Raw genomic sequence first — 17,970 nt, 5'->3', positions numbered from 1 at the left:
TTAACAGATTTGGAATATTTTTTTGTTTCATTTTATGTCTAAAAAGTTTATTTCATTTAATTTCATACCTGAAATGTATCGATCAAAATGTTAAAAAAAAAAAATCTTTATGCCATTTGAATATTATTAATTGGTTCGAATGTTTAATTAGACAATATTTTTTATTTCTCCTTACTTCTGGAAATTTCCAATTCAATTCTTAGCTATTTTTTGTTGAAAACTTTTATTTTCAATACATTTATTTCCCCTTGTGTATAAATTTTAATTAGAAATTTTCTTTCATTTAAACGTACATAAGTTTGATTTACTACATTAATTCATATTTATTACATTAATTCAACAGTCTTTAAAATTCAAATTATAAATCTATTCAAATGGTTTGTTTATTTTAGGTAAACACGGGTTTTTTGATATAGAGGTATCTCATTGATAGATCCTCCTTATTTCCGTTTTCCTTTTATTTCCGTCAGACTTCGTTTATAACACAATTTGATCCGCTTATATAGGATACATAATGTCGTTTACGTACTGTACAAACTTGTCACAGTTTATTGTATTTTTAAATATTATCATACTCCATTCTCCAGTTTAGATTCTACGTAATGTGCAGCACTGCTGAATATTCGTCGCTTTTAACTGCTCAATTTTAATACTTTATTCTAAATATTTACAACTTCTATCTGCTTTTACTAACATAATACTTAGTTTTTACTTGTATCAAATGATTACAGCTTATATCTGCTTCATATTAGATTTTACTTGATTCAAATTATTACAGTTTTTATACTTGTGATACTTTTAACTTGTATCAAATGATAAATTTTTTATCTGTATAATACTTAGTTTTTATTTGAATCAAATGATTGCAGTCTTTATCTGTATGATACTTTTAACTTGTATTAAATTATACATTTTTTTATCTGTATAATACTTAGTTTTTATTTGAATCAAATGATTGCAGTTTTTATCTGTATGATACTTTTAACTTGTATCAAATGATAATTTTTTTTATCTGTATAATACTCAGTTTTTATTTGAATCAAATGATTGCAGTTTTTATCTGTATGATACTTTTAACTTGTATCAAATGATAAATTTTTTATCTGTACAATACTTAGTTTTTATTTTAATCAAATTATTGCAGTTTTTATCTGTATGATACTTTAAACTTGTATCACATGATAAATTTTTTATCTGTATAATACTTAGTTTTTATTTGAATCAAATGATAGCAGTTTTTATCTGTATGATACTTTTAACTTGTATTAAATGATAATTTTTTTTTATCTGTATAATACTTAGCTTTTACTAGTATCAAATGATAACAGCTTTTATCCGTTTTTACATGTAATGAAACTTTAACTTGCACTAAATGCTTATAACTTTTTTTTGTATATTTTTTTTTTTTACCCATGAAGAAATAACATTAAAAATTGTTAGGAAACTTAACTGTTGAGAAAAAATGCAATGCCTATGGTTAGAAACAATAAAAATGGTATAAATACTATCGAAAACGATGTTATTGCCCTAAAAAATTTTTTTTAAGTTTCTTATTTTATTAAATTCTCACACTTGAATAAGATAAACTAAAATGTAAAATATTGCCTTGAAAATTAATTACAACAAAGGAAGCGTTTTTTATCGGAAACTTTAAATTTTAATTAAAGAATAGTGTAGCGCGTCGCCAGGGAAAGTCGATGCGAAGACTACATTAAACAAGGAATTGTAAAAGAAAGAAGGATTGCGGGGGTGCTAAAAGCATGGATTTCAGATATCGGATTTTTATCCTCTTTTTCTTTTGTGTTTTTCTGCAACCTGGTTCTTTTCAGGTTGTTCTACAAACCTGATGAATTGTTAGAATTGCTTTTTTTCTGTTTTATCTTGGGCGTTATCTCCTCTCCCTCTCTTTACCCTAATGAGGTACTTCTAATCTTTTTCTTTGGTAACGGAAATGATACTAATTTTTGTTGGTATTGTAACTTAGTAGTTATTGATTTTTTTTCCCACTTAGTTCAACCCTACTTTGCAATGATTTTTATTGTGACTTCTTCTTTAGGCAATAACCGATTTTTCTTAAGTCGTGAGCTCATTTAATTTGTTTCAATGTAATTAATATCATTTAACTCGTGATAAAAATTAGTCACATCTGCATGGACGGCACAAATTATTTTTGCAATTTATTAAGCTTGTTTTTATGTGATTAATATAATTTAAGCGCGATAAAAGTGATTCTCTCTTTCTTTCTTTTTTTTTTTTTTTAACACTTCTTTTACTTAATTCAACCTTACTGCAACCTTTTAAGAGAATTTTTACTGTCTTTTTTTTATTTTTTTTTAACGTCATAACAGATATTTCAACGTGAATTCACTAAATTTATTGTAATATATAAATAATGTAATTAAAATTGGGATATAAGAATTAATGTCATGCGCGTGGACTGCACAAATTATTTTTACTATTCATTAAATTTGTTTTTATGTAACAAATCTAATTTAAATCGCTATGAAAAAAGATTTTTTTTTTTTACTCAATATAACTTAACCTTGCAAGAATTTTTATTATGACTTTTTTAAGTAATAGCCGATATTTGTTACGTCGTGAGCTCATTAATTCTATTTCAAAGTAATGAATATCATTTAAAACTCGTTACATTTCTGAACTGCATAAAATATTTTTGCGATGCATTAACTTTGTTTTTATGTGATTAATATAATTTAAATCGTGATAAAAGAGTTCTGGATCGCACAACTTTTTTTTCTTCTTTTTTGTCTTACGCGGACAAAAATGAATTCATTTATTATTTTTTTTACATAAATTGAAAATAACTTGATTATTACTTAATATAACAAGAACGATACCAGTTTTTAGTTAAGAAGAAAAAGTCGACGGCATAATGGTTAAGATACTGATCTGTGATTGACTGTGGTTCGTTCTCCGAGGGAGGATTGAAGCTCACCCAGCTTCCGATCGCTTGTCCTGGAATGAAGTGGTCACTGCGCAACGCCGACCACATAGTCGCCTTCAAGCCGTTGGGCATGAAATTATGGAGTCTTAAGTTTCATGACCCACTGATTAACAAAGAGCTGTTCTTTTTTTTTTTTTTTTTTTTTTACGAAAATTGATTTTAATGTTATTTAATAATTTGATTTCACGTAAAAGTTTACTGTATTATATATTTTTCTACGATACTTTTATTAAAAAGAAAAAAGGAATAAAGTAAATTTTAAATTCAACTTTAGATTATTCTATTTCAGAAAATTGAATGTGCAATAAATAAAAAAAGCTGCAATTATAAGCCTTTAAACTAAAATTGAAATATAACTAAAAAATATCTTTTTTTATTCTTTTTAAAACTGTAGTATTAAAAGATACTTAATTAAAGAATAAGGCTGATGAAACAAGATTAATAAAATTTTACTCAATTTAATTCGCAATTTACGTAACTCACTACGAAAGCTTTTATTTTTTCTACAATAAAAAAAAATCCTTTTTTTTTTTTTTTTTTTTTGAAGTAATGCATGATGAAATCCCAGTTTAAAAACTAGATTTGAAAAGAAAAAAAAGTCACCTTAAATAGATTAGAAAAATTCCTGTATATACTTATTCTCATTATACCTTATTATAAAAGAGAGGAGAATTAATATCTCTCGATCATACTTATTTTCAAGAATGTACTTTTAAATTTCTCATTTGCTGTGAAAGAATGCGAAGAAAACGGAATTTTCGATTAAATTCTTTTCCTCTCTTTCAATCTACTGAATTGCTGATACTCTGTTTTTGATGAAAAATTGCTACAGGATAAAATTGAAGGTATTTACTTACAAAGGACATTTAAAAAAAAAAGAAAAAAGAAACTGCTTACGAAAACTTAAAGGGAAAAAAAAAAATCGACAATTTGATTTGGTTGGAGGGCAATAAAAAGTTTTTTTTTTGGTTTATAATTAAATATTTTTTTTTCTTTGTAAGAATACCCTATTTTCAATCTTATTAATTTTATTTTCTTGATAGCCTTTTTTTTTTAAGGCTTGCCTCAAATAATCAGTGGTTGTTGTTAATAAAAAAAATTCAAAATTGTGCTCTTCTTATATTTATATTTTTATTATTTAACTGAAATGCGTTTAAATAAAATGTTAAAATCATACGAACTGTTTTAGAAAGTAGAAGAAGTTTACGTTGCTTCTATCTCAGGGGTTTCCAACTTACATGAGGCCGGGGGCCGTAATTAAAATCACCAGTCAAATGGCGGGCCGCAACTTTATAAAAATTTTATATAGGACTCTTTTATGTTTGAAGGAACATTAAGTATTACTGTCAGATTTTTATCAAGTTGTACAAAACAAAAGTATTGAATTAAAAATTAAAATAAGAAGTAGATTTTTACCTGAGAAAATCTTTTTTTTTTTGCACCGCCGGTATGTTAAATTTTACAGAAATGAAGAAAGTTTGAAATTGATCTAAAAAACCAACCAACAAAATCAAATCGGAATTTTTATTGATGAAACTTTAACACATTTATCAAAATAGATTTAGAAGTGAGCCATTATCTTGGACTGTCAAATACTTCAATCTTCATTTTCCTTATGTTTCCTACCTCCTCTTCCCCTAGTACCTTCATTTTCTAACTTGACGAATCTTGATTGTTTTGATATATTCTTTTTGTGCGAAGCTGCTTGCATTAGAAAAATATTTGCTGCGGTCATAGGTCTTGTTAAAAATCGCAGGGAAGTGTTTTCAAACCAATTACCATCATACACGGCATGTTAACAGAGTGAGCATATTTTTGAGATCTGAGTGCTTTTGCGCCATTCACAGCGTGGAGACTGACGAATCAGAGGCACGTAGCCATTTCGTCAAAGGTTCTGTTTTCGTAAAATTGTGTAAAATCGACTCAGAATTTTGTGTGTTTGTGGAAATAGGGCTCCGTTTTTATGCTTTTATGAAATATCACAAAAAAAAACATACCTTTTGCGAAAGGTCTTGTTTTTGAAAATGTGGGAAAATAAGGATCTGTTTTTGCTATAAAAAATTTGTGAAGAATCCATTTTTTAAATAAAATCATTTTTGAAGGGCCCTTTTTTATGATAAAACAAAATAAGGATCTGTTTTTGCGATAAAACAATTTGTGAAGGATCCATTTTTAAAATAAAATCATTTTTGAAGGGCCCTTTTTTATGATAAAACAATTTGTGAAGGAACCATTTTTAAAATAAAATTTTTTTTGAAGGGCCCTTTTTTTTGATAAAACAATTTGTGAAGGATCCATTTTTAAAATAAAATAATTTTTGAATGGCCCTTTTTTATGATAAAACAATTTGTGAAGGATCCGTTTTTAAAATAAAATAATTTTTGAAGGGCCTTTTTTTATGATTAAACAATTTGTGAAGGATCCATTTTTAAAATAAAAAAAAATTTAGGAAATGCTCGTTGCTCTTAGTTTGCTTAAACGAAGATTACCTTAAATTGAATTATGAGTTGTGCTAGTATTGCTGCTGAAAAGAATGTGTATTTTCCTATTTATACCTGTTCTTAGTCCAAAATACGTGTTTTTTGAGTTGTGCCACTATTGCAGCCCATGAGCGAAATAATTTTAAAATTTCTTTTTCAGTGATTGAAACTTAATGGCTTACTCTACGTGTGCCTGGACTCTTTTTCTATACTTTAAATTAGTTATGGAGGAGATAGAGAATTTGCGACGAAACGTTTCGTTCACTGTATAGCTTTCTCTTACTAAGACAGCTTGTGCAAAACTGAAATCTTAATTTTTATTTTTTTACTTCGAATTGTATATAAACTTTGTAAATTTACATCCTTTTGATGTGCTTTGAATTCAATAGTGTACTCGGAATACTTAACTTTTTTCCTGCGACTGATTGAACAATAATTAATTCGAATAATTATTGTTCATTCGAATAATTCGTATTATTCGAATAATTCGAACAATAATTAATTCTTGAACAATAATTAATTCGAATTCAATAGTAGTGGATTATTGATTCTACACTATTTTCTAATTCCGTTGTTAAAATTGTTATAACACTGAAATCTTGCTGCTATCTCTAATGTGTCGGGTCGTGTCAAAGATCTATTATCATTTCGTTCTTTTTTTTCTTCCTAAGTTGTCTTATGAACTTTTACTTCACTTCAAGGGCACTCCCTTTTGACCTTTCAATTCATCCACTGAATATCTCCTGTATCTTTTGCAGAGCAAGGCGTCGACAAACGAAATTTTTTTTTATTCCTTCCCTCCTTTCTCCAGTTTGGGTTTTTGGTTCGTTGCATTTATCGTCTGCTCGATCATTTACTTAATTCGTTTCGCGTTACGCTTATATGGAAATTCGGCGGCGAAACCGACTTTTGTTTTTCTAGTTTTCAATTCCACAGTACTTTGGATTGTTTGTGTAAAAAGATATCTACTTTGAAATTTGTTATTTTCTTTCTTTTTCTTTTAAAAAGAAAAGTTGCAGATAGATTTTGGGTGAAAAATGATCCATTTTAAAGTTAAGTGTTTATTTTTACTTGGGTAATTAATGAGAAAAATAAACTTTTTTAGCCAAACAAATAAGTTCTAAATACAATATAATTTAGGGTATGAAAATCAGAGTTCGAAACATTATAAAGGTGATGCTTTAGCAGAGGTTACCAATTTTTTTGGCTGTGGAACTCTAAATGATAGACCTTCATTTCGTGAAACACCAAGATTGAATTAACAAATTTCGTTAGAATATATTAATTAACAAAAGACTGCAAATTATTTTTAAATTATGCAATGATATATTTTATATTAATTTGAAAATATTTAGTGAATGAATGAAGAATGAATCGTTGGGTTTTATGTCGGATAGTTGAATTCACAGGTCTGTAGCGGCGTCTAGTCTAGTTCATAATTTGATTTCAACGCACTCATGGACTGAAAATGAATGACCTGCAATATGGTTTTCATTAAAAAAGAAAATAAACGTTGAAAATGGTTATAAGAGAAACATACCTTATTGTTGAATTTTATTTGATCTGGAAAAGTAACGGAAACATTAAATAAATAATGGATTATTAATTGGATATAAATGTAATTTGTAATTTAAAAAAATAATAAGTAGTTAAAAAAAAATTCCTAACTTTCGGAGCCCCTGTGACCCTTTCACGGAACCCTAGGGTTCCGGGGAACACCATTTAGAAATCGTTCAAATTTCGATTTTCAAAAATTTTGTTGGCAATTTTTTAGTTTTTTTTCTTCTAAATAAATAATAAAAAAAAAATAATAAAAGAGACAACAACATTGGTCACCTTATATAGACAGCAAGTGTACTGATTAAATATGTATAAATACATATATTTAACCACTGATAATTTTTTTTCTTCTTTTTTTTTTCCTCGTCCGATTAGGTTTTCTTATTTCTCCACCTTTTTAAAAGAATACTCTAAATATAGAGTAATGAGCCTTGTGTTTCACTCTATTTTACAACTTCCTAAAAATAGATAGATCAGGGGCAAAACAAAGAGCTCTCTTACAAACCTTAAGGAAATCTGGTTTTGTCGAAAGTTTTTGTGGATGCACATTAAAAAATTAACTCAATTTTAATTTTCTCTTTTATCAAAAATAAAACAAATAGCATAAGAACATAACAGTTATAAGAATAAAACAAATTTAAGTATCCACGTTCGAAAATGTAAAGCAACAGTAAAAAGGACTAATATAACTTATAGTCTAATATAAAGATTAATATAACTTATAGTATAAGAGAGACTAATATTACTTATTAGTCTCTCTTAAATCTAAATGAAAATCTTAGTTTCAATAAAAATGACGCATTTTTTTCAATTTTCAATTCCAAGATGTATTATTATGTATATAGCGAGTAAGATTGAGGTTTTCATGAAGATTTTGAAAGACCGATTGCTTAAAATTTTTGAACTTGAAAAGGAAAATTTGTTTCTTATTATGTTTTAAAAATTAATGTTTTTTTGTAAATATGTGACGTCAGTAAAATTTTTTATATCCTTGAAATTCTAAATTTCCCATTTTTTGTGATACAACCTACTGCACATGTCATCCTGAGTACTAAATATCAGAGATAAATCAATCTGTTAATGCAATATTAATTTTATCGTCGTTGTTACCTTATGCCACTTGTCATTGCAGACGAGCATATTTTTAAGGCAGAGGCGTGTTCTTCATCTTTTTTTCCAGTGGCGCTATCTTTAGCTAAGAATTCGACTGCTACACACATACGTCACTGCCCGTTTTACAGGGAGGACATTAACACACCATACATTTGCAGAATGTAATTTTAACCTGAACCAGAGCACGATATATCTCCGATTCAGTATCCCTAGACGTAATGATTTGTTATGGGAACTTGGAGGACTTTGTGACCCCGATAGATTTAGAGTACACCAGACACCGTTTTGTGCATGGTAGTCTTAGGCTGGCGGGGATCGAACTCTTGACCTCTTGAACATGGTCCCAACGACCTACCAACTGGGCTATCTCGGTCCTGATTTTATTGTGGAGGTCGCTGATGAAAAATATTAGAGTTTTTTTTATTTTATTTCTACGACTTTTGATCTAGATGAAGTGAACAAAATGTTCCAGCAAATCTACGGAAATCCAGCTTTCCTAAGATTTGTGACCAGAACGTAATAAATTTCTAATTAAATAAAATAAATCCATTCCTTTGACGTTTTTTTTTTTTTCTTGTCAATTATTTTTCAGCTTTAATTAGATGTTGATGATTTTCTTACTATAGAAGTCACTACCTTCTGTAATGAAAAAAAAAATCCTGAGGATTTACAGTTAATTTCATTTATTTTAATAAAAAAGTATAGTTCAAAATATTTCTTTGAAAAATATTAATCCTTTAATATTCTGTATTAATTTTAAAAAAAAATATGATCAAGTTCTGCTTTATCTGTAGTAATATTTCAAGTTACTAAAATTATTGTACAGGGTGTCCCAGTATTATTGAGACAAACTTATAGGGAAGGTAGGGGACATCTCAATGATTCAGATATGCATAGCAATCTTTGGTTGGAAACGTCTTCTTTCTCCTCTTGGTGTTCTTCACAAGATGAATTAAGAGTTGAGGACCGATTGTTCACTGGCCACCACTTTCTCCTGATTTAATCAGTGTGGATTTCTTTTTTTTGGTGGGGGATGCACTGAAAAGTGTTGTGTACGCAACATCTGTGGATTCAGGAATGAATCTGGTTGCAAGAATCGTCTACCCTGCGGATATCCAGATTTATTTAAGCGAGTATGCTAATCCATGACCCAACTGTACCGGATGCGCTGGCAATTGTGGAAACTTTAAACATCTTTTGAGACAATCTCACATATCATCTACTACAGCACATGCAATATCTTAGAAGCGATAAATATTTTGGATTATCTTAGTCTTGTCTCTTTGTTTTGCACCTGCCATACTACTTTCCAATGACGTTTCCGACTCTGGGTTGCTATGTAATTGTGAATCCTTGTGATGATTTTCCTACCTTCCCTTAAAATTTGTCCCAATAATCCTGAAATTCCCTGTTTAAAGTTACTAAAATTCCTTTTTGTATAATACTTAGTAATTATAAAATAATACTGTATAAAGGCATTTTGGTAATCAAGTGTTTATTGTACAATGTTAAAATACTTTTTTTAATAAATGTTATTTTATTGGCGATAAGGAATAACTTTTTAACTCTTTGAAAAATCGTGGTTTCTCTTTATTGCTACACATATCAGATTTAATTGCCCCTTTTTTTGAAAGAATAATCACACTTTAAACGCTTTTTGTTTTAACTCTTAAAGCATATTTTATGAGTTATTCATCTTTCAACAAATGGTCTCCTGTGCAAATGTTAGTTTTACTGAAAAGAAAACATTTTGCCAGAAATACTTACAAAATATGCCTTTACTCTCTCTTCATCTTTCCATTCATCGAAAAAAAAATCCATTGTATTTAAAAACTAAACAAAGAATTGATTATATTCACCGTGAGAAATTTCTTTGTTAGCCTCTGTTTGTATTTGTTTCAGCTGGTATTTCGCACCCGCCGAATGGCAACAAAGCAACCTATTCAGGGTGGGGTCCTAAACTTCGAGTGTATCTGTTGTCAACGCCCCATTTATGGATGCCCGTGTTCTGTTTTTTTGCAAAATCCGGAGTTGACAGATTGACTCTAATCTCACAAATACTGTTATTATACATTTTATTTTTATTCACTTGTTCCTCTAGTGTTTAAAGCCGTGCGTGAATGTTAAAAAAATCTTTGATTCGAGAGAGTGTTATTTTTGCTATTCACCAATCACATCAATTTATTCGATTTTTTTTATTTCTTCCACAACCAAGTCATATTTAATTAAGAGCTTAATATAATAATATGTTGAGTAATTTAGAAAAACAAAGTTTTTCATCTCTTCTTGTATGAAATTATCTCTCTTATTCTTGTATGAAATTCTTCATCTGTTCTTGTATGAAATTAATTCGTCTTATGAAATAAAGCTTTCTGAATAATAATAAAATTTTAGTATATAAACGACATTGGAATAGTCGAACCCATTTTCGGGTTTACGACCATTTATGTTCAACTCCGTGGCCATGTAATTTTAAAACCAACCCAGTTGACAAGGGAACTCTATATCAAGCATTAGGACAAACTAGTCTTCATGGCCAATTTTTTTTTCCTCGAGAGTAACCCGCATTTGCATTACATGGAGAGAAAAACCACAAAAACCTCCCACGGTTATACGAAAAATAATAAGTCCTGTTACAAAGAACTTTTCGCATACATTGTAAATTAATTATGGAGAGAAGTTTCTGCCACTTCATACTTTGGTTTCCTATATATAAGCATTAAATCTTGCCTATTTTTCTGATTTATAATTTTTTATGTAAAATTTTATATTTGCCAGTTTAAAATGCGACGGAAAATACGACTTGTGTCGAATGATAGGAATTGTTGTTTGGAGGCAATTTTATCTTCAAATTTCAAAATGGTAAAAAACTTGCAAATCTTGAGACTTTTTATAAATTTGTTTTAATTACAGTGCTACTTGGTTATCATCTTTTTAATTAACATTAAATCATTCTTTTTTTACAGGTTATTTCTTTTGGATTATTTCATTGAATAAATCAAAATTTACGAATTCAAGTCTAAAATCTAATAGAGGTAAGATTCATAATGTAATTAAATTTTTGGAACATTTTATATGTATTATTGTAAAGCAAACTTATTTTTAATCACAAAATTTTATGTATTTATAAAGCAAATTCCTTATACACCCATTTTCTGTAAAGCTCAGTTCATCAAAAATTTGTGTTCCTTTTCTCAGGAGCGACTATATTTTAAAATATAAATTTCACTTTAAAAAAAAAAAAATGTTGTTAAATACCTTATCCTTATATTAGAAAAATCATATGTAATACAAAAAAAATTTGGGAAGTAAAATTTTTACATTATTAAACCAAAAATATAAATTGTTGTATTTTGCATTATTGCATATCTTGATATTTTACCTAATTGACCAAATTTTAATATCTTATTTAGAATATATATATATTGATAAAAATAAATAATAATGAAATAGTAAGTATTCTATTTTCAGTTGATTTAAATGCAAACTCTAAACATTTTTCTAAAACAATTGCCGTTATCTTTAATTGCAGAAAATAGATTTCTTAATTCTGATTGCAATGCATAGAATATTAATAATATATAATATAGTAATTAAAAGATATTCTTATTAACTTGAATAATAATTCATTAATTCTACTACGTTATGTTAAAACTGAGGAAAAAAATTAAAATAGAGCACTGTTTTATCTAACACTCATTTATGATTTAACTTATTCCTCATAATTCAGTTCTTTATTCCTAATCTCTGGTTCAAGTCAAAAAATTCCACTATCTAAATCGAAATTAAAATTCAAAAGTATTCCAAAACAATCTCCATTATCTTTCTTTATTTGTAGTAAGTAAATTTCTTCATTTTTACTACAATGCATTTAATAATGATATATTATATAGTAATTAAGAGGTATTCTCATTAATTTTAAATCTATTAGGTTATGTTAAAACTGAGTAAAAAAATTAAAGCAGCACTTTTCTATCTAACATTCATTTAATAGCATAATTTATTTCTCATCAATCAGTTCTTTGTTCCTAATCTCTGCTTAAAGTCACAAAATTCCACTATCTAAATCGAAATTCAAATTCAAAAGTATTCCATTATCTTTATTTGTAGAAAATAGATTTCTTTGACTACGATGCATATAATAATAATATATAATATAGTAATTAAGAGGTATTCTCATTAATTTTAAATCTATTACGTTATGTTAAAACTGAGTAAAAAATTAAAACAGCTCTTTTCTATCTAACATTCATTTAATGGCATGATTTATTTCTCATCAATCAGTTCTTTAATCCCAATCTTATCCCTACAAGTTACAAATTCCACTGTCTAAATCACAACATCTTGTCTCGGTGATATTTCATTTCGAAACAATTTTTAGCCCCGGTCGTTTAATTTAAGAAAATTAGAATCGCACTCGTCGTCTTCGCTTACTTCAGTCGCAATGTGTAGTCCCTTTTATCTCACTATCCTTAAAGACTCCCACATTCATTAACGTTAAACTACAATGCATTTTGTAAGGTATTAGCATAAAGTGATCCGTTTTCTGGGGAATTCAATTACCATATTAAATTGTGGCCCCGCACACGCCTTCTCATTCTCATTACCTTCACATCACGTTCGGCAATTCCGAGTTCTTAAAGTGTTGAATTTACAAATAATACTATTGAAAAGTTAATTTTGGAAAAAAAACGAAATAAACTGGTTTCGAATGCTGAGTTAGAAACTATTTATGGTCTCTATTAATATGCTTATAAATAGAAGTGGTTATTGTTATTTTTATTATTTTAAGTGTTTTTAGTTCTGCATTGAACGACATTTTTTTTATAATGACGTTTAACCTTTTAAAAGTTTTATGCTCTAGTTATTCAAATTTTTCTTTATTTATGAAAATAACTTATTTATTCTTTGAAATTAACTTGTAAGCTATATTGTTTATTAAGTTTTTTTTAAATTATTTTTTTAACTACTTTATTTTAAAGACAAAAACTGCATTTGAAATACAACTTTTTTAAAGATATTTTCATCATAAAGGATAACCTTAAAATATTTGACTTTTGACATTTTTTAAACTAGAAGCTTTGTGTTTATTTTTAGTCATAACATAATAGTTTATAGATAAATTTTTGGGACGTTTGGTTTCGTTAATTGAATAATTTATGGACATTATATTTTGAGGCGTTTGGTTTAAAAATTAGGTCAATTCATTTTCAGAAATGTTGTCGGATGGTCTAAAAACATCTTTCTTTCCTTAATTCAAATAGTCTAGCACTTCAACCGTTAGGCGGCTTTAAAAAAAATAGTAAGGTTAAGATTATTTCGGTTTAAAATTGAAAGATGGTTTATAGACTTTACATTTTGACACGCTTAACTAAAAAAAATAACTTAATTTGCAGAAAGGTTTCAAAATAGTTCAAAACATCTCACTTTTATTCAAAATGCTTAAGAACTTAAAATTAAATTGATGAAGAACTTTTAAATCAATAAAATAAATAATAGTTTTTAAGCTACTATTTGCTCTAAAACATACTAAGCTTAATGCTGTTTAAAAATGAAGGACTACTCCATACATAGCTCAAGTTGCTGAAAGATATAATGAGCTAAATAACTAAATTTAATTTTCTGAAATATAGCAAGATTGTCTAAAACATCTCACTTTAATTCAAAATGCTTAAGAACTTTAAATAAAATAAATAATTGTTTTTCTAGGCTCTAAAAAATACTAAGCTTAATTCCGTTTAAAAATGAAGGACTACTCCATACATAGCCCAAAATTGCTGAAGGATATAAATAAAACTCGAGGATTATTCTTTCTAATGAGTTTTCTCTTTCATAATTTGATCTGCTTAGAAGATGGTATTCTTCCAAGGTTTGCGAAGATTCGAAACTTGTCCAAGTAGGTAAGGGGGGGGGGGTTCTCGAAGAGATGAATAATTACTTCGCTTTTATTTCTGCCCTTGTAGGTTAGTTGATACAAATGAAGTGTATGTAAACAGTAATTAAATATCAGACACAATTGCTGAAAAATGTTAGGAGGTTGAACAGCTGCCAAATGGTGGGAGATGACAACAAATTTGGCGATGACATTAATATTTTGCTCAGGAATTTGTCTCTTTTTTTCTTCTTCTTTCTATTTTAGTAATTGAATGAAGTTTCTCAATGAAAAGTATTTTACGGTTCTTATTTGCATCATTTTTTACTATTAAAACCTTTTTTTTTTATATAGTTTATTATGATTTCTTTCTGGGTTTTTTAGATTAGAATAAAGTAATTTCACCACTATTTAATACTATTGACATCTAGCGCCCATTTTTTGACTTGATATTTAGGTAAATGGTTTCTTTAACTTTATGTGATAATACGAAATGAAAAGATCGGAGATCGTTCCTTTTTTTTTTTTNTTTTTTTTTTTTTTTTTTTTTTTTTTTTTTTTTTTTTTTTTTTTTAGTGAGTCCTGTTTTTGTAAAATTGTGAAAAATCTGCTTATGATTTTGTTTAAATGTAAGAAATCGCTCTGTTTTTGTGAGAAACCACAAAAACTAGTAATCTGTCTGGACATTTAATTTAAGGTCCTGTTTTTTGCACATTTCTGAAAAATCTACTAGTTTTTTTCAAAATCTATAATTACTGTAAGAATGACGTTTTTTTTTTATTATTATTTTCTGCCTGTGTCTTGTTTTTGTGATTATGGGGAAGTGAAGTCCTGTTTTTATTATTTTTATTAGGAGAAAAAAATTTTTTTTTTTTTTTTNTTTTTTTTTTTTTTTTTTTTTTTTTTTTTTTTTTTTTTTTTTTTTTTAAAGAATTATGAATTAAAGGCGTCATCAACTTCGTTTTTCAAACGAAGAATTTTGTAGAAAGTTATTTGTAAAACGAAAATTTTCTGGTAGCATATAATTTTTCTCTTTATTTATTTTTTATTTATTTATTAAAATGAAGATCTCGAGAGGTATAAATAACTTCTTCTCCATGTACGCTTGCTATAACTTTCCCCCAAATTGGAATTTCGGTCAAAAAAAAAAACTCCAGTAAAGGCCTTAAAATAAAAATGGCGATCTCAGCACGTCAAATTTCAAATCTGTAGTTGCATTCCTGTGGGCTGCAGAGCTTCTCGCTTTGTATTTTTACAATCAATAATTTTTGAACTAATTATCGAATATTGAATTTTTTATTCACATTTTTAAGTTTCGAAGTATTTTAGTTTTTCGCAGCCAAACAAAATGAAACGTAAAGTAAATTTAATATCCAAAAACAGACTACTAAGACACTATAACTAAGATTTTTTAATGTAGAAAGAAACATATTAATCATATTCTAAATAAAAACATATTTAACGTATGTGTACAGAATTAGTATTATATTAAAATTTTTATGCCATCTGATTTTTCATTATATTTTTAATATCTGTTTCATTTGATCATTGAAGAAATCGTCACAAATATGAACTAAAGCATTTTTTGAAAAAATCTGAAAGATCTTACCAAATCCGAAGTATCTTGTGTGCGAATCAGAATATTCAAGAATATTTTTTCATCTTTCTCAGATTTAAACTAAAATAGTTCTTTGGGAGTGGGGGAACACACACAAAAAAAATTCTTTTTTTCTTCTCTTTTTTGAATTTTTCACTTTTGTAGTGAGTTGCTACTAAAGCTTGTCTGCGAACTTATTAGTTTTTTCTTCCTTGCTACTAGTCTTACCCCTCCTTAAAATTTGTTCCAACATATGCGTCTAATTATTTCTGTCTTCTGCTGTTTTTACATGGATAACTTTTCAAAATAATTGAATGGGGAAAAAGAAGGTAAGGAAAAATATTTTTGAATTCCTTTTTAGTTAGAAATGAAGAACTTTCAAAATTTTATCGATAACGAATTGGGTCTGATCGCCGCTAACTTAATACAATTTAATTTGAAAAGAAAAAATTATTATTTTTCTATTTTATTTTAAATTTTTCTATTTATTTATTTTTTAATAAAAAGACCACTATTTCTATCGGATGCAAGTTTTAAGTTACTTGGATTTATTTCTAGTTTTTCTCTAAATTTTTTTTTATTCGACAAAATCGAGTTCCGTATTTTTTTCCTATTATTATATCGTATTTTTTATTACTGATTAAAATCGACGCATTCTAGATGTATATATTTCTTCAGATTTTGAATTATACATTTAAAATTACACGAGTTTTTAAATTTATGAGTTGTAATTAATAAATAAGATTAATTAACTACACCCAAATATGTTGATACAAAAATTAAAAGAAATTTAATTGAATATATTATTCAACACATCGTTGAAAAAAATTTTAAGCTCAATTAACTTGGCATTTTGCATTTTGTCGTAAGTGAAATGATTATTACGATAATGATAATGATTATTTTATGATTTTTAATCTTATTTATTTGTTTGTATATTTGTTCAATTAAACTAATAAATCTTAAGCAAGTTAATATTTATGTTTTAAAAGATGCGAAAATTCTGATATACAAATATATTTTTTCTGAACTTATTGATTATTAACATAAATAAAGATTTAAAATTTTTCCAAAGCTTTCATTTTGGAAACAAAGAAAACATTTACTCTTTACAACCATGCAATATTTTTTAATAACTAATTGCTTGAAAAAACTATTGAATTGGCATGTTAGCAAAAAAAAACTTTTTTTCAATTTTAGCATTTTGCAATTCATTACATGTTTTGGCGTATAATGTTTCAGGTCATTTGGAAGAAGAGTCCTGCCGAAATTTTTTGTTTGAGTTAATTTATATAATTTTGAGATCAAGATAAAAGGATATGTCAAGTTTAGAAAAATAAAAATTTTCAGTGCCTTCTTTCTTTTTGCTTCTAATCGAAATTCTAAGGGTGTGAAAGCTGCTCATAACATTTGTCCTGTGTATGAAATGGGTGCAATAGCTGAAAAAAACCGCAGTTCGGTAATAGGCGATTACTGCCCAATTTCGGCTTCAAATTAAGCATCCAACGACTTCTGAACTGGTCGGAGAAAAATGGAATACTCGCTACACTCCAAACTTTTAAAAAACTAAAAAAAAAAAGACAAAAAACGGCTGCAACTAAGTTGTTTACCCACTAAACAATATAGCATTTCAGTTTTATTCGTCTCCAACATTTATAGAAAACTCTTACGAAATTCTTCGAGGACTTACTCATCGTCATTTTTTTTTTTTTTCATTCACCTACTCCATATCTGTTTCCTTTCCTCGAAGCTCAAGATCTTTTTCTCAGGAATCCAATCAAGAAGGTCCAGAAAACGTCAGGTTAGTAATCTTCACAACCTACAGACCACCTAGCGAAACTCAATCACCCCCGCTAAGCCCTTGATCCCGCCTATCCATTCTCTTGAAGAAATCGTTTTCTGAAGGCTTTTTGCACCACCCCCAACATCAGATGTAACCGGATACGGAGGGCGGTAACAGGCCTCCATCCGTGGCAGTATGTTCTGAAATATCTGCAGTTTGATGGGAATGGAGCGAAGCAAATATGTTTGTTCGAATATGACCTAAACGACAGACGAGCACTTGGGATTTTAGTGGATCAATCTTGTTTTTAAGAAAATCATTCCAAGCTGTTTTCTACATAATTTGTCATTCTGTTAGTGACGTATTTCTACCTCCACTTAGGCTAGAAACTATAAACAAAACATGTTGTTCTACGGAATTGCAAGAATGGATTGAAAAAAGGAAATTATGAAGTGAAGTTTTATGTTAAGCCAATTTACATTCTTTTTTAACTTAATTTTATTCTTCGATCCCCTGAGGGGGTTTACCTTCTTTAGGTAAACACAGGGAGTCACGCCCCGGGGTACCCTAGTGATCTATTCATTGTATTTGCATNCCAAT

General features: G+C 28.0%; 1 protein-coding gene across 2 annotated transcripts in view; it reads left to right on the top strand.

The window, feature by feature from the left end:
* The window catches only part of LOC107454341 (dystroglycan 1), a 99,374-nt gene that overhangs the window by 25,379 nt on the left and 56,025 nt on the right, over window positions 1-17,970 (top strand). Inside the window, exon 2 of one of the 2 annotated variants that reach the window (XM_016071502.4) lies at window positions 11,085-11,153. The exons of the other annotated variant lie outside the window; for it this stretch is intronic. The gene's annotated coding sequence lies outside the window, so the exon portion shown is untranslated. The remainder of the gene's footprint in view (window positions 1-11,084; window positions 11,154-17,970) is intronic. 2 annotated transcript variants of the gene reach the window in all.

The sequence above is a fragment of the Parasteatoda tepidariorum genome, chromosome 3 (assembly GCF_043381705.1).
Source record: "Parasteatoda tepidariorum isolate YZ-2023 chromosome 3, CAS_Ptep_4.0, whole genome shotgun sequence".
NCBI lineage: Eukaryota > Metazoa > Arthropoda > Arachnida > Araneae > Theridiidae > Parasteatoda > Parasteatoda tepidariorum.
Note: the sequence above shows the minus strand (reverse complement) of the source record. Positions and strands in the feature narration are given on the sequence as shown.